The sequence below is a fragment of the Stenella coeruleoalba genome (assembly GCF_951394435.1).
Source record: "Stenella coeruleoalba genome assembly, contig: scaffold_29, whole genome shotgun sequence".
Classification (NCBI taxonomy): domain Eukaryota; kingdom Metazoa; phylum Chordata; class Mammalia; order Artiodactyla; family Delphinidae; genus Stenella; species Stenella coeruleoalba.
In genome coordinates this window covers 907804-925593 of record NW_027645960.1, presented here as the reverse complement: position 1 = coordinate 925593, position 17790 = coordinate 907804, and the positions used below count along the sequence as shown (strand labels likewise).

The window sequence follows — 17790 nt, the reverse complement described above, 5'->3', positions numbered from 1 at the left end:
TGGTTTTATGCAGCACCCCAACTCACCTTTCCCCTTAAGCAAGCATAAGTTGGTTTTCTAAATTTGAGACCCTGTTCTGTTCTGTAATTCAGTTCCTGTGTAGCCAAGTTTCCATTCCGTGTATTACTGATATCTTATGATGTTTCTTTTTCTGTGTGACTTATTTCAGTTAGAATCATCATACCTGAATCCACTCATTGTGCTGCTAAGGGCCTGATGACATAGATTTCATTGCTGAGTGATATTGCTTTGTAAGTAAATACCACAACTTCTTTATCCATTTTTCACTTTCTGCGATGTTGAACTTGTACTGTAAACGAGGTTCTTGTAAACAGAGGCGTCCCAAACTTTGGGGTGGCTGTGTCTTTTTGATTTTAATTTCCCTAAGCTATAGGACCATAAGTGGCAGTGCCCTAGGCTCTGTTGCTTTGTTTTTTAGATGTTTCAGGAAACACCATACACTTCTCCTGAGTGTCTGTTGGTAATTTACATCCCACCCATCAGCATAACAAGGCTCCCAGTTCTCCATGGCCTGTCCTGCCTTTCTGGATTTTACACTTTTTTCAGATGGCCCTTTTGACCGGGGGGAAGTGAGACTTCATTGTAGTGCAGATTTCCTTTGCAAGCTTGCTTGGTTGGCCAAACAGGGCGTATGCGTTTTTTCCTGAATATATTCAGGAAAAAACGCATACGCCCTTTTTGGCCAAGTGCATCATTGTGGACGTTCTGCCTCTTTTCCTATGCTTTCAATGCAATTCCAGTCTACCTCCTGAAATCGGTTTCCTGCAATTCTGCCCCGCTTTCAAGTCCTCTTGGCAGCCTTACTTCAGTCTATTTTTGGACGATAGCTGTCATTTATAACTCTGCAGGTTTGTGAATTACAGTGCCCCTGAGCTCCTTTCTTCAACTCGCTTTCTTGTGAGCTGGCCGAAACACCGCAGGATGGCTTCAGGCCCTAATCTGGTTCCGGCACGGCACGCTGAGCCTTTGGTTAATTCCTCTTCCTGGTGGGAAATGAGAGTTAAATTTGCCCGTCCAGACACCTCCAGCTAGTCTCTCATTGGTTCTCGCTATTCCTGTTCATCTTCCGCAGAAATTGCAAACTGGGCCAAACAGGAGGTTAAAGGGACTGACTCTCTAAGTCGGGAGAGTGTTAGTAAAGCGTCTGGAATGTTGCACCCGAGTACCAGGGTACGAAAACTGAGACATATTTGAACACGTCTCCCGATCACATGGTTGATCATACTCTAGGTTCCACATGCATGTTTTAGCTGAAGGAAGAATACCTTAAACCTGGGTAGTTGAAACCCGTGGAATGGGTACCATGCAATATGACTTCAAAGGGTCTTCATTTGCTCACCGAACCTCTCCAATCCTATCACTGCTGCGTTTATGCCCCTGTACACATGCTTGATTCTCTTTCGGAGACATAGCAATCCATAGGTTTTAAGATACTTACTAGTCAGGTACATTCTTAGGCGTTTAATATGCGGTGTTGAGTCCATTTCGTTGAGCAAGGAGTAGCTCTTGTCTATTCCATATTTGGCTTAAGGAACTTTATCTGTGCTCATTTCAATCTGGTTTTATGCAGCACCCCAACTCACCTTTACCCTTAAGCAAGCATAAGTTGGTTTTCTAAATTTGAGACCCTGTTCTGTTCTGTAATTCAGTTCCTGTGTAGCCAAGTTTACATTCCGTGTATTACTGATATCTTTTTTTTTTTTTTTTGCCGTAACTACCTTTATTGGTATCGCTTGTGTATCAGTTCATCAAAACCTTTGTTTCATATTTCTCGCCTTAATCCCCTGAAAGTTCCAGATGGGCAAAGATACTTTTAAATACGCAGCTGGCTTCTTTCTTATGTGCTTAATATTATACATTTGTTGCTTGTTTTGCACATGTCTATGGCTGCACTACTTGCAAGACGAAAGTCACATATAAAAATACAGACTAATCGAAACACAAAAGTCAGCCATTGTCTAGAATGTGGTTTACAATACAGAGCTTGCAGACAACACAGACTATATATATAAGTCATCTGTCTGAAAACAGAAAGTAGTGTCTCATACTGACTCCGGAGAAAGGTGCTGACACACAGGGAAACTCACTGATGATTCTCCTTTATATTTATTAGATAGATCAATACCAAATTATTTCACATATATTATATTCAATATCTATATATATATATCTTGTAACCAAATTCTGGTTTAAAAGTCACAAACCAACATGTAAATACAAAATGTTAGGAAAGGTTTAACATACATAGGGGAAAACATGTCTTATGCCTCGCAAAGACTTTCTACAATCTAGCATAAAGGCAAATGTGGTTGAAAAAAAAGGAAATCCATATACAATTACAGAAAAACATTTAGTCAAGCCACCTAATATAAAATATTTCAGATATCATGTCCAAAAACGTCCACGTGTTGCAGAGGTCTCTACAAATCAATTAGAATGACGTCAACAAGATCTGCAAACCGAAGTCTTAGCAAGTAAACGTGACTCATGCTTTTCTCTCTGAGACAATGAGGCTTGACGTTCAGTTAAAGGCAGGTAAACACGACTATGAAGAAACCCTTCTTTACAACAGCTTAACGGTACCCATTTAGGGCAATACACCCGCTTTCCCAGCTATGTGTGCATGCAGTGTTCTGTGATAAAATGACTCAGTTACTTTAAAAAAGCATAAATGGCAAAACAAAATAATCAGAACTCCGCGAAGCTGGTAAAACCACAAAGACACTGAAATCCAGCAACTCCTGAGAGGCTGAGAGATCAAATGAATCATAAAATCTGGATGACTCTGATTTGGGGTTTAACTTTGGTTAAAACTGAAAAGTCTGAAAAGAACCAATGTTTTGGAAGAAGCAGTGTCACTTGTAAACATCCTGCCACCTAACTAAAAGGACGGCCTCTTCTTCTAGACCCACGACTTAATAAGACAGGAAGCTCTCAACACACAGCGCTGGAGAAGATGGATTCCACAAGTCAAACTTGAGTGAAACTGTTCTAATGCAATGTACCAAACACGCGTTTGTTCTTAGGAAAAATTACAAAACTAACAAATATTTTTCTCCAGAATTATAAAAGATAAAATCTATGAATCAGTACTGTTATGTGATTACAGAACAATAGCCAACTGAAAAAAAAAACAAAACACCAACCCACAGGCCATCTACACCGTCCCCAATCCATTTCCTGCAGCCAGTACTTCCCACCTGCTCTGAGGACTGAGCCTTAGACACCGTTGACTGTATTTAAAGTTGAGTCAACAGTACTCTCTGTCTCTGGGGCAAAAGTAATGCAGCTCATTACTTACACACAACACTTGTTTCATTCTTCAGGACTTTCTTTGACGGGATTACTAATGTTGGTTACTTTAAAGGTAACAAAAGGTGTCAGAAAAAAATGCCTTGGAATTCTTTTGCAATTCCACAAAGACACCTGGCAATCTGATACGTTCATTCCTCTCCCCATCACAATTTTTGTTTTTTAAAATTACAATTGACAACTCACGTAAGATGTAATTAATTTACTTAAAATAAGAGAGGGCTTTTCAATCAAGTATCCACGTTCCAAATAACTAAAACATTTAGTTAAATCTTTTAAATTAATCTTTTAATAAATCTTTAATTACTCGGTGCCAGTAATTAAGAGGTTGATTCCGTAAAATTCAAACTTGCACATAGGCGTGTCCCACTCAGAAAAGATTTCATACACTTAGCAACTTGTGCTTTTTGTCTCACCTTTTATAAGAAACACAGATTAATTTCAACTTCAGTTTTCCTTTCTGATGCAGACACGTGTACCTTGTGTAAGAAACGGTCTCCAGGCCACCTCCACGTGTAGACCTCAGCATTTCCTGAGAGTGTGAAGTCAACCCCTCCTCCAGGAGACTCTCGCCCTTTTGAGACATTCCCCCTTGCACCTTATGTTTGTCAGACTATGTTTACAGAAATCAGATGACTGGATGAAAACTCTACAGGACAGTCAAGGACAGACGAGAAGACGAGATGCAGAGCGGGAGCCCCTTCCTCCTCCAGTGCACCTGCTGCGGGCAGCCCTCCAGGAAGGCTTGGCCTCCTCCCCTGGACCACAGACTTACTTTTCTCTGTAATAAAGCAGGTAGTACTTCAGGGGATCTGGCAGAGGGAGGCTCAGGACCTTCTCACGCAGGAAGTTCACCGGGGGCTCGGGCTTGGTGTCCGGCGGGGTTGTCACCTCTTCTTCTTGCCGCTCGTCTTCCAGGTCTCCACAGCTGGTGTCATCAGAGGGGTTGGAGAGCCGACTGGCAAACACCTCTTTGTCCAAAAAGACAATCGTTTCCATTCGGCGGCGGCGAACTCTCCTCCGTTTAAACCTGGGAGTGTTCTTCAGTCCGTTCCCGTTTTTGTTCACAGCTTCCTGGTGGATGACCTTCTTAATGGTGCCCCGGATGGCAATGCGCGCCAGGTCCTGGAGGCTGCGAACCGCCAGGGGTGTGGACAAGTCGTGATTCTCCTGACTCCGACTGGCAGGGCTGGACGAGTGGAGCAAAAGACACAGCCAGAATCTTTTTGGTTTCCCAGGCGGAAGGACCCGTCCGAGTTATCTTAGTCAACTTCTCTTCCAGCGGCATGACCAGGACGCCCCCGACTTTGAGGAGGCTCTTCATGTACCCCTCGTGCTGCTTCTGCACGCCTGCCCCGCAGTACACCCGGTCATACTGAGAGCAGCCTGGAGAGATCTCCAGGCAATTGCTGGTGACGAAGGAGGGCTCGCAGAAGTCAAACTTGTCGAAGCTGTCACTCGTCCTGATGAAAAAGTCCAGCTTCTGCTTCGCATACTCTGTCACATCTGAATGGAGTTCCACCCCGTGGTTCACACCAAAAGGACCGAGGATGAGCCCCACCATGGAGCTGAGGTAGCCGGTGCCGCTGCCCAGGTTCAGGAAGGAAAGGCCAGGCTGCAGGTCCAGGGCCTCCATCACCTCCGAATAGATGCACGGAGCAGAGAGGTGGATGTTCCCGTGCTTCCACGCCAGGTCCTTGTACGCGTTCTCCTTAAACTCCTCGAGGTAATAGTCGGCGCGGTCAACAGCTCGGAAGGCCTGCTCCACCAGCTCGGAGCGGATGTACTGCGCCGCCTTCAGATGGTCTATCAGCTCGTCATTGTCTTCACCAGCACTCACCGCGCCTCCCATCTTCGGGACCGCGCTTACAGAAAGCTGCCGCTGGAGAGACCTCGGGAACCCCCGGAACGCTGGAGGGCGGACCCACGGGGAGGGGGGAGGGGCGACGGGAGACGCCTGGGACACGGAGGGGTGTTTATGCTTGGGGGTGGGGAACGAGAGGACAGCGGAAGAGGACAGGAAGACGGGGAGAGGAGAATGCGGCCCTGGGGGAGGGTCCGGGAGCCCGGGACCACGGGAAGGGGAGGGGTGGAGAGGAGGGAGAGAGGGGGAGGGGGCCGAGGGGTCGCACCGCCCCCATACCCCGCTGCAGGCCGGGCCGAGGGCGGCGGCGGCGGCGGCGGCGGCTCAGTACCTCCTGGCTCGGCGGGCCCGCGGAATCGGCCGCTGGGCCGCACCTGCAGCTCTTCCGGCGCCACTCGCCAGACCGCCTCCCACTACACAGCCCCGACCTCCGCCCTACTGATATCTTATGATGTTTCTTTTTCTGTGTGACTTATTTCAGTTAGAATCATCATACCTGAGTCCACTCATTGTGCTGCTAAGGGCCTGATGACACAGATTTCATTGCTGAGTGATATTGCTTTGTAAGTAAATACCACAACTTTTTTATCCATTTTTCACTTTCTGCGATGTTGAACTTGTACTGTAAACGAGGTTCTTGTAAACAGAGCCGTTCCAAACTTTGGGGTGGCTGTGTCTTTTTGATTTTAAATTCCCTAAGCTATAGGACCATAAGTGGAAGTGCCCTAGGTTCTGTTGCTTTGTTTTTTAGATGTTTCAGGAAACACCATACACTTCTCCCGAGTGGTTTTTGGCAATTTACATCCCGCCCTTCAGCATAACAAGGCTCCCAGTTCTCCATGGCCTGTCCTGCCTTTCTGGATTTTACACTTTTTTCAGATGGCCCTTTTGACCGGGGGGAAGTGAGACTTCATTGTAGTGCAGATTTCCTTTGCAAGCTTGCTTGGCTGGCCAAAAAGGGCGTATGCGTTTTTTCCTGAATATATTCAGGAAAAAACGCATACGCCCTTTTTGGCCAAGTGCATCATTGTGGACGTTCTGCCTCTTTTCCTATGCTTTCAATGCAATTCCAGTCTACCTCCTGAAATCGGTTTCCTGCAATTCTGCCCCGCTTTCAAGTCCTCTTGGCAGGCTTACTTCAGTCTATTTTTGGACGATTGCTGTCATTTATAACTCTGCAGGTTTGTGAATTACAGTGCCCCTGAGCTCCTTTCTTCAACTCGCTTTCTTTTGAGCTGGCCGCAACACCGCAGGATGGCTTCAGGCCCTAATCTGGTTTCGGAACGGCACACTGAGCCTTTGGTTAATTCCTCTTCCTGGTGGGAAATGAGAGTTCAATTGGCCCGTCCAGACACCTCCAGCTAGCCTCTCATTGGTTCTCGCTATTCCTGTTCATCTTCCGCAGAAATTGCAAACTGGGCCAAACAGGAGGTTAAAGGTGCTGACTCTCCAAGTGGGGAGAGTGTTAGTAAAGCGTCTGGAATGTTGCACCCGAGTACCAGGGGAGGAAAACTGAGACATATTTGAACACGTCTCCCGATCACATGGTTGATCATACTTGGGTTCCACATGCATGTTTTAGCTGAAGGAAGAATACCTTAAACCTGGAGAGTTGAGACCCGTGTAATGGGTACCATGCAATATGACTTCAAAGGGTCTTCATTTGCTCACCGAACCTCTCCAATCCTATCACTGCTGCGTTTATGCCCCTGTACACATGCTTGATTCTCTTTCGGAGACATAGCAATCCATAGGTTTTAAGATACTTACAAGTCAGTTACATTCTTAGGCGTTTAATATGCGGTGTTGAGTCCATTTCGTTGAGCAAGGAGTAGCTCTTGTCTATTCCATATTTGGCTTAAGGAACTTTATCTGTGCTCATTTCAATCTCTGGTTTTATGCAGCACCCCAACTCACCTTTACCCTTAAGCAAGCATAAGTTGTTTTTCTAAATGTCAGACCCTGTTCTGTTCTGTAATTCAGTTCCTGTGTAGCCAAGTTTCCATTCCGTGTATTACTGATATCTTATGATGTTTCTTTTTCTGTGTGACTTATTTCAGTTAGAATCATCATACCTGAATCCACTCATTGTGCTGCTAAAGGCCTGATGACATAGATTTCATTGCTGAGTGATATTGCTTTGTAAGTGAATACCACAACTTCTTTATCCATTTTTCACTTTCTGCGATGTTGAACTTGTACTGTAAACGAGGTTCTTGTAAACAGAGCCGTTCCAAACTTTGGGGTGGCTGTGTCTTTTTGATTTTAATTTCCCTAAGCTATAGGACCATAAGTGGCAGTGCCCTAGGCTCTGTTGCTTTGTTTTTTAGATGTTTCAGGAAACACCATACACTTCTCCCGAGTGGTTTTTGGCAATTTACATCCCGCCCTTCAGCATAACAAGGCTCCCAGTTCTCCATGGCCTGTCCTGCCTTTCTGGATTTTACACTTTTTTCAGATGGCCCTTTTGACCGGGGGGAAGTGAGACTTCATTGTAGTGCAGATTTCCTTTGCAAGCTTGCTTGGTTGGCCAAAAAGGGCGTATGCGTTTTTTCCTGAATATATTCAGGAAAAAACGCATACGCCCTTTTTGGCCAAGTGCATCATTGTGGACGTTCTGCCTCTTTTCCTATGCTTTCAATGCAATTCCAGTCTACCTCCTGAAATCGGTTTCCTGCAATTCTGCCCCGCTTTCAAGTCCTCTTGGCAGCCTTACTTCAGTCTATTTTTGGACGATAGCTGTCATTTATAACTCTGCAGGTTTGTGAATTACAGTGCCCCTGAGCTCCTTTCTTCAACTCGCTTTCTTGTGACCTGGCCGCAACACCGCAGGATGGCTTCAGGCCCTAATCTGGTTCCGGCACGGCACGCTGAGCCTTTGGTTAATTCCTCTTCCTGGTGGGAAATGAGAGTTAAATTTGCCCGTCCACACACCTCCAGCTAGTCTCTCATTGGTTCTCGCTATTCCTGTTCATCTTCCGCAGAAATTGCAAACTGGGCCAAACAGGAGGTTAAAGGGACTGACTCTCCAAGTCGGGAGACTGTTAGTAAAGCGTCTGGAATGTTGCACCCGAGTACCAGGGTACGAAAACTGAGATATATTTGAACACGTCTCCCGATCACATGGTTGATCATACTCTGGGTTCCACATGCATGTTTTAGCTGAAGGAAGAATACCTTAAACCTGGGTAGTTGAAACCCGTGGAATGGGTACCATGCAATATGACTTCAAAGGGTCTTCATTTGCTCACCGAACATCTCCAATCCTATCACTGCTGCGTTTATGCCCCTGTACACATGCTTGATTCTCTTTCGGAGACATAGCAATCCATAGGTTTTAAGATACTTACTAGTCAGGTACATTCTTAGGCGTTTAATATGCGGTGTTGAGTCCATTTCGTTGAGCAAGGAGTAGCTCTTGTCTATTCCATATTTGGCTTAAGGAACTTTATCTGTGCTCATTTCAATCTCTGGTTTTATGCAGCACCCCAACTCACCTTTCCCCTTAAGCAAGCATAAGTTGGTTTTCTAAATTTGAGACCCTGTTCTGTTCTGTAATTCAGTTCCTGTGTAGCCAAGTTTCCATTCCGTGTATTACTGATATCTTATGATGTTTCTTTTTCTGTGTGACTTATTTCAGTTAGAATCATCATACCTGAATCCACTCATTGTGCTGCTAAGGGCCTGATGACATAGATTTCATTGCTGAGTGATATTGCTTTGTAAGTAAATACCACAACTTCTTTATCCATTTTTCACTTTCTGCGATGTTGAACTTGTACTGTAAACGAGGTTCTTGTAAACAGAGGCGTCCCAAACTTTGGGGTGGCTGTGTCTTTTTGATTTTAATTTCCCTAAGCTATAGGACCATAAGTGGCAGTGCCCTAGGCTCTGTTGCTTTGTTTTTTAGATGTTTCAGGAAACACCATACACTTCTCCTGAGTGTCTGTTGGTAATTTACATCCCACCCATCAGCATAACAAGGCTCCCAGTTCTCCATGGCCTGTCCTGCCTTTCTGGATTTTACACTTTTTTCAGATGGCCCTTTTGACCGGGGGGAAGTGAGACTTCATTGTAGTGCAGATTTCCTTTGCAAGCTTGCTTGGTTGGCCAAAAAGGGCGTATGCGTTTTTTCCTGAATATATTCAGGAAAAAACGCATACGCCCTTTTTGGCCAAGTGCATCATTGTGGACGTTCTGCCTCTTTTCCTATGCTTTCAATGCAATTCCAGTCTACCTCCTGAAATCGGTTTCCTGCAATTCTGCCCCGCTTTCAAGTCCTCTTGGCAGCCTTACTTCAGTCTATTTTTGGACGATAGCTGTCATTTATAACTCTGCAGGTTTGTGAATTACAGTGCCCCTGAGCTCCTTTCTTCAACTCGCTTTCTTGTGAGCTGGCCGAAACACCGCAGGATGGCTTCAGGCCCTAATCTGGTTCCGGCACGGCACGCTGAGCCTTTGGTTAATTCCTCTTCCTGGTGGGAAATGAGAGTTAAATTTGCCCGTCCAGACACCTCCAGCTAGTCTCTCATTGGTTCTCGCTATTCCTGTTCATCCTCCGCAGAAATTGCAAACTGGGCCAAACAGGATGTTAAAGGGACTGACTCTCTAAGTCGGGAGAGTGTTAGTAAAGCGTCTGGAATGTTGCACCCGAGTACCAGGGTACGAAAACTGAGACATATTTGAACACGTCTCCCGATCACATGGTTGATCATACTCTAGGTTCCACATGCATGTTTTAGCTGAAGGAAGAATACCTTAAACCTGGGTAGTTGAAACCCGTGGAATGGGTACCATGCAATATGACTTCAAAGGGTCTTCATTTGCTCACCGAACCTCTCCAATCCTATCACTGCTGCGTTTATGCCCCTGTACACATGCTTGATTCTCTTTCGGAGACATAGCAATCCATAGGTTTTAAGATACTTACTAGTCAGGTACATTCTTAGGCGTTTAATATGCGGTGTTGAGTCCATTTCGTTGAGCAAGGAGTAGCTCTTGTCTATTCCATATTTGGCTTAAGGAACTTTATCTGTGCTCATTTCAATCTGGTTTTATGCAGCACCCCAACTCACCTTTACCCTTAAGCAAGCATAAGTTGGTTTTCTAAATTTGAGACCCTGTTCTGTTCTGTAATTCAGTTCCTGTGTAGCCAAGTTTACATTCCGTGTATTACTGATATCTTTTTTTTTTTTTTGCCATAACTACCTTTATTGGTATCGCTTGTGTATCAGTTCATCAAAACCTTTGTTTCATATTTCTCGCCTTAATCCCCTGAAAGTTCCAGATGGGCAAAAATACTTTTAAATACGCAGCTGGCTTCTTTCTTATGTGCTTAATATTATACATTTGTTGCTTGTTTTGCACATGTCTATGGCTGCACTACTTGCAAGACGAAAGTCACATATAAAAATACAGACTAATCGAAACACAAAAGTCAGCCATTGTCTAGAATGTGGTTTACAATACAGAGCTTGCAGACAACACAGACTATATATATAAGTCATCTGTCTGAAAACAGAAAGTAGTGTCTCATACTGACTCCGGAGAAAGGTGCTGACACACAGGGAAACTCACTGATGATTCTCCTTTATATTTATTAGATAGATCAATACCAAATTATTTCACATATATTATATTCAATATCTATATATATATATCTTGTAACCAAATTCTGGTTTAAAAGTCACAAACCAACATGTAAATACAAAATGTTAGGAAAGGTTTAACATACATAGGGGAAAACATGTCTTATGCCTCGCAAAGACTTTCTACAATCTAGCATAAAGGCAAATGTGGTTGAAAAAAAAGGAAATCCATATACAATTACAGAAAAACATTTAGTCAAGCCACCTAATATAAAATATTTCAGATATCATGTCCAAAAACGTCCACGTGTTGCAGAGGTCTCTACAAATCAATTAGAATGACGTCAACAAGATCTGCAAACCGAAGTCTTAGCAAGTAAACGTGACTCATGCTTTTCTCTCTGAGACAATGAGGCTTGACGTTCAGTTAAAGGCAGGTAAACACGACTATGAAGAAACCCTTCTTTACAACAGCTTAACGGTACCCATTTAGGGCAATACACCCGCTTTCCCAGCTATGTGTGCATGCAGTGTTCTGTGATAAAATGACTCAGTTACTTTAAAAAAGCATAAATGGCAAAACAAAATAACCAGAACTCCGCGAAGCTGGTAAAACCACAAAGACACTGAAATCCAGCAACTCCTGAGAGGCTGAGAGATCAAATGAATCATAAAATCTGGATGACTCTGATTTGGGGTTTAACTTTGGTTAAAACTGAAAAGTCTGAAAAGAACCAATGTTTTGGAAGAAGCAGTGTCACTTGTAAACATCCTGCCACCTAACTAAAAGGACGGCCTCTTCTTCTAGACCCACGACTTAATAAGACAGGAAGCTCTCAACACACAGCGCTGGAGAAGATGGATTCCACAAGTCAAACTTGAGTGAAACTGTTCTAATGCAATGTACCAAACACGCGTTTGTTCTTAGGAAAAATTACAAAACTAACAAATATTTTTCTCCAGAATTATAAAAGATAAAATCTATGAATCAGTACTGTTATGTGATTACAGAACAATAGCCAACTGAAAAAAAAAACAAAACACCAACCCACAGGCCGTCTACACCGTCCCCAATCCATTTCCTGCAGCCAGTACTTCCCACCTGCTCTGAGGACTGAGCCTTAGACACCGTTGACTGTATTTAAAGTTGAGTCAACAGTACTCTCTGTCTCTGGGGCAAAAGTAATGCAGCTCATTACTTACACACAACACTTGTTTCATTCTTCAGGACTTTCTTTGACGGGATTACTCAATGTTGGTTACTTTAAAGGTAACAAAAGGTGTCAGAAAAAAATGCCTTGGAATTCTTTTGCAATTCCACAAAGACACCTGGCAATCTGATACGTTCATTCCTCTCCCCATCACAATTTTTGTTTTTTAAAATTACAATTGACAACTCACGTAAGATGTAATTAATTTACTTAAAATAAGAGAGGGCTTTTCAATCAAGTATCCACGTTCCAAATAACTAAAACATTTAGTTAAATCTTTTAAATTAATCTTTTAATAAATCTTTAATTACTCGGTGCCAGTAATTAAGAGGTTGATTCCGTAAAATTCAAACTTGCACATAGGCGTGTCCCACTCAGAAAAGATTTCATACACTTAGCAACTTGTGCTTTTTGTCTCACCTTTTATAAGAAACACAGATTAATTTCAACTTCAGTTTTCCTTTCTGATGCAGACACGTGTACCTTGTGTAAGAAACGGTCTCCAGGCCACCTCCACGTGTAGACCTCAGCATTTCCTGAGAGTGTGAAGTCAACCCCTCCTCCAGGAGACTCTCGCCCTTTTGAGACATTCCCCCTTGCACCTTATGTTTGTCAGACTATGTTTACAGAAATCAGATGACTGGATGAAAACTCTACAGGACAGTCAAGGACAGACGAGAAGACGAGATGCAGAGCGGGAGCCCCTTCCTCCTCCAGTGCACCTGCTGCGGGCAGCCCTCCAGGAAGGCTTGGCCTCCTCCCCTGGACCACAGACTTACTTTTCTCTGTAATAAAGCAGGTAGTACTTCAGGGGATCTGGCAGAGGGAGGCTCAGGACCTTATCACGCAGGAAGTTCACCGGGGGCTCGGGCTTGGTGTCCGGCGGGGTTGTCACCTCTTCTTCTTGCCACTCGTCTTCCAGGTCTCCGCAGCTGGTGTCATCAGAGGGGTTGGAGAGCCGACTGGCAAACACCTCTTTGTCCAAAAAGACAATCGTTTCCATTCGGCGGCGGCGAACTCTCCTCCGTTTAAACCTGGGAGTGTTCTTCAGTCCGTTCCCGTTTTTGTTCACAGCTTCCTGGTGGATGACCTTCTTAATGGTGCCCCGGATGGCAATGCGCGCCAGGTCCTGGAGGCTGCGAACCGCCAGGGGTGTGGACAAGTCGTGATTCTCCTGACTCCGACTGGCAGGGCTGGACGAGTGGAGCAAAAGACACAGCCAGAATCTTTTTGGTTTCCCAGGCGGAAGGACCCGTCCGAGTTATCTTAGTCAACTTCTCTTCCAGCGGCATGACCAGGACGCCCCCGACTTTGAGGAGGCTCTTCATGTACCCCTCGTGCTGCTTCTGCACGCCTGCCCCGCAGTACACCCGGTCATACTGAGAGCAGCCTGGAGAGATCTCCAGGCAATTGCTGGTGACGAAGGAGGGCTCGCAGAAGTCAAACTTGTCGAAGCTGTCACTCGTCCTGATGAAAAAGTCCAGCTTCTGCTTCGCATACTCTGTCACATCTGAATGGAGTTCCACCCCGTGGTTCACACCAAAAGGACCGAGGATGAGCCCCACCATGGAGCTGAGGTAGCCGGTGCCGCTGCCCAGGTTCAGGAAGGAAAGGCCAGGCTGCAGGTCCAGGGCCTCCATCACCTCCGAATAGATGCACGGAGCAGAGAGGTGGATGTTCCCGTGCTTCCACGCCAGGTCCTTGTACGCGTTCTCCTTAAACTCCTCGAGGTAATAGTCGGCGCGGTCAACAGCTCGGAAGGCCTGCTCCACCAGCTCGGAGCGGATGTACTGCGCCGCCTTCAGATGGTCTATCAACTCGTCGTTGTCTTCACCAGCACTCACCGCGCCTCCCATCTTCGGGACCGCGCTTACAGAAAGCTGCCGCTGGAGAGACCTCGGGAACCCCCGGAACGCTGGAGGGCGGACCCACGGGGAGGGGGGAGGGGCGACGGGAGACGCCTGGGACACGGAGGGGTGTTTATGCTTGGGGGTGGGGAACGAGAGGACAGCGGAAGAGGACAGGAAGACGGGGAGAGGAGAATGCGGCCCTGGGGGAGGGTCCGGGAGCCCGGGACCACGGGAAGGGGAGGGGTGGAGAGGAGGGAGAGAGGGGGAGGGGGCCGAGGGGTCGCACCGCCCCCATACCCCGCTGCAGGCCGGGCCGAGGGCGGCGGCGGCGGCGGCGGCGGCTCAGTACCTCCTGGCTCGGCGGGCCCGCGGAATCGGCCGCTGGGCCGCACCTGCAGCTCTTCCGGCGCCACTCGCCAGACCGCCTCCCACTACACAGCCCCGACCTCCGCCCTACTGATATCTTATGATGTTTCTTTTTCTGTGTGACTTATTTCAGTTAGAATCATCATACCTGAATCCACTCATTGTGCTGCTAAGGGCCTGATGACATAGATTTCATTGCTGAGTGATATTGCTTTGTAAGTAAATACCACAACTTCTTTATCCATTTTTCACTTTCTGCGATGTTGAACTTGTACTGTAAACGAGGTTCTTGTAAACAGAGGCGTCCCAAACTTTGGGGTGGCTGTGTCTTTTTGATTTTAATTTCCCTAAGCTATAGGACCATAAGTGGAAGTGCCCTAGGCTCTGTTGCTTTGTGTTTTAGATGTTTCAGGAAACACCATACACTTCTCCCCAGTGTCTGTTGGCAATTTACATCCTGCCCATCAGCATAACAAGGCTCCCAGTTCTCCATGGCCTGTCCTGCCTTTCTGGATTTTACACTTTTTTCAGATGGCCCTTTTGACCGGGGGGAAGTGAGACTTCATTGTAGTGCAGATTTCCTTTGCAAGCTTGCTTGGTTGGCCAAAAAGGGCGTATGCGTTTTTTCCTGAATATATTCAGGATAAAACGCATATGCCCTTTTTGGCCAAGTGCATCATTGTGGACGTTCTGCCTCTTTTCCTAGGCTTTCAATGCAATTCCAGTCTACCTCCTGAAATCGGTTTCCTGCAATTCTGCCCCGCTTTCAAGTCCTTTTGGCAGCCTTACTTCAGTCTATTTTTCGATGATAGCTGTCATTTATAACTCTGCAGGTTTGTGAATTACAGTGCCCCTGAGCTCCTTTCTTCAACTCGCTTTCTTGTGACCTGCCCTCAACACCGCAGGATGGCTTCAGGCCCTAATCTGGTTCCGGCACAGCACGCTGAGACTTTGGTTAATTCCTCTTCCTGGTGGGAAATGAGAGTTAAATTTGCCCGTCCAGACACCTCCAGCTAGTCTCTCATTAGTTCTCGCTATTCCTGTTCATCTTCCGCAGAAATTGCAAACTGGACCAAACAGGAGGTTAAAGGGACTGAATCTCCAAGTGGGGAGAGTGTTAGTAAAGCGTCTGGAATGTTGCACCCGAGTACCAGGGGAGGAAAACTGAGACATATTTGAACACGTCTCCCGATCACATGGTTGATCATACTCTAGGTTCCACATGCATGTTTTAGCTGAAGGAAGAATACCTTAAACCTGGGTAGTTGAAACCCGTGGAATGGGTACCATGCAATATGACTTCAAAGGGTCTTCATTTGCTCACCGAACCTCTCCAATCCTATCACTGCTGCGTTTATGCCCCTGTACACATGCTTGATTCTCTTTCGGAGACATAGCAATCCATAGGTTTTAAGATACTTACAAGTCAGTTACATTCTTAGGCGTTTAATATGCGGTGTTGAGTCCATTTCGTTGAGCAAGGAGTAGCTCTTGTCTATTCCATATTTGGCTTAAGGAACTTTATCTGTGCTCATTTCAATCTCTGGTTTTATGCAGCACCCCAACTCACCTTTACCCTTAAGCAAGCATAAGTTGTTTTTCTAAATGTGAGACCCTGTTCTGTTCTGTAATTCAGTTCCTGTGTAGCCAAGTTTCCATTCCGTGTATTACTGATATCTTATGATGTTTCTTTTTCTGTGTGACTTATTTCAGTTAGAATCATCATACCTGAATCCACTCATTGTGCTGCTAAGGGCCTGATGACATAGATTTCATTGCTGAGTGATATTGCTTTGTAAGTGAATACCACAACTTCTTTATCCATTTTTCACTTTCTGCGATGTTGAACTTGTACTGTAAACGAGGTTCTTGTAAACAGAGCCGTTCCAAACTTTGGGGTGGCTGTGTCTTTTTGATTTTAATTTCCCTAAGCTATAGGACCATAAGTGGCAGTGCCCTAGGCTCTGTTGCTTTGTTTTTTAGATGTTTCAGGAAACACCATACACTTCTCCCGAGTGGTTTTTGGCAATTTACATCCCGCCCTTCAGCATAACAAGGCTCCCAGTTCTCCATGGCCTGTCCTGCCTTTCTGGATTTTACACTTTTTTCAGATGGCCCTTTTGACCGGGGGGAAGTGAGACTTCATTGTAGTGCAGATTTCCTTTGCAAGCTTGCTTGGTTGGCCAAAAAGGGCGTATGCGTTTTTTCCTGAATATATTCAGGAAAAAACGCATACGCCCTTTTCGGCCAAGTGCATCATTGTGGACGTTCTGCCTCTTTTCCTATGCTTTCAATGCAATTCCAGTCTACCTCCTGAAATCGGTTTCCTGCAATTCTGCCCCACTTTCAAGTCCTCTTGGCAGCCTTACTTCAGTCTATTTTTGGACGATTGCTGTCATTTATAACTCTGCAGGTTTGTGAATTACAGTGACCCTGAGCTCCTTTCTTCAACTCGCTTTCTTGTGACCTGGCCACAACACCGCAGGATGGCTTCAGGCCCTAATCTGGTTTCGGCACGGCACACTGAGCCTTTGGTTAATTCCTCTTCCTGGTGGGAAATGAGAGTTCAATTGGCCCGTCCAGACACCTCCAGCTAGCCTCTCATTGGTTCTCGCTATTCCTGTTCATCTTCCGCAGAAATTGCAAACTGGGCCAACAGGAGGTTAAAGGTGCTGACTCTCCAAGTGGGGAGAGTGTTAGTAAAGCGTCTGGAATGTTGCACCCGAGTACCAGGGGAGGAAAACTGAGACATATTTGAACACGTGTCCCGTTCACATGGTTGATCATACTTGGGTTCCACATGCATGTTTTAGCTGAAGGAAGAATACCTTAAACCTGGAGAGTTGAGACCCGTGCAATGGGTACCATGCAATATGACTTCAAAGTGTCTTCATTTGCTCACCGAACCTCTCCAATCCTATCACTGCTGCGTTTATGCCCCTGTACACATGCTTGATTGTCTTTTGGAGACATAGCAATCCATAGGTTTTACGATACTTACTAGTCAGGTACATTCTTAGGCGTTTAATATGCGGTGTTGAGTCCATTTCATTGAGCAAGGAGTAGCTCTTGTCTATTCCATATTTGACTTAAGGAACTTTATCTGTGCTCATTTCAATCTCTGGTTTTATGCAGCACCCCAACTCACCTTTACCCTTAAGCAAGAATAAGTTGGTTTTCTAAATTTGAGACCCTGTTCTGTTCTGTAATTCAGTTCCTGTGTAGCCAAGGTTCCATTCCGTGTATTACTGATATCTTATGATGTTTCTTTTTCTGTGTGACTTATTTCAGTTAGAATCATCATACCTGAATCCACTCATTGTGATGCTAAGGGCCTGATGACATAGATTTCATTGCTGAGTGATATTGCTTTGTAAGTAAATACCACAACTTCTTTATCCATTTTTCACTTTCTGCGATGTTGAACTTGTACTGTAAACGAGGTTCTTGTAAACAGAGGCGTCCCAAACTTTGGGGTGGCTGTGTCTTTTTGATTTTAATTTCCCTAAGCTATAGGACCATAAGTGGAAGTGCCCTAGGCTCTGTTGCTTTGTTTTTTAGATGTTTCAGGAAACACC

At 45.3% G+C, this 17790-nt stretch overlaps 1 long non-coding RNA gene and 2 pseudogenes across 5 annotated transcripts in view; 1 reads left to right on the top strand and 2 right to left on the bottom strand.

The window, feature by feature from the left end:
- The window catches only part of LOC307181435, a 2786049-nt gene that overhangs the window by 2459293 nt on the left and 308966 nt on the right, over nucleotides 1-17790 (top strand). The gene's annotated exons all lie outside the window — the stretch shown is intronic.
- Nucleotides 4037-5640, bottom strand: LOC307181441 (protein-L-isoaspartate O-methyltransferase domain-containing protein 2-like; annotated as a pseudogene). The gene has a single exon. The product of its transcript is annotated as a protein-L-isoaspartate O-methyltransferase domain-containing protein 2-like (transcript).
- On the bottom strand, nucleotides 12678-14307 carry LOC307181449 (protein-L-isoaspartate O-methyltransferase domain-containing protein 2-like; annotated as a pseudogene). Its single transcript has one exon. The product of its transcript is annotated as a protein-L-isoaspartate O-methyltransferase domain-containing protein 2-like (transcript).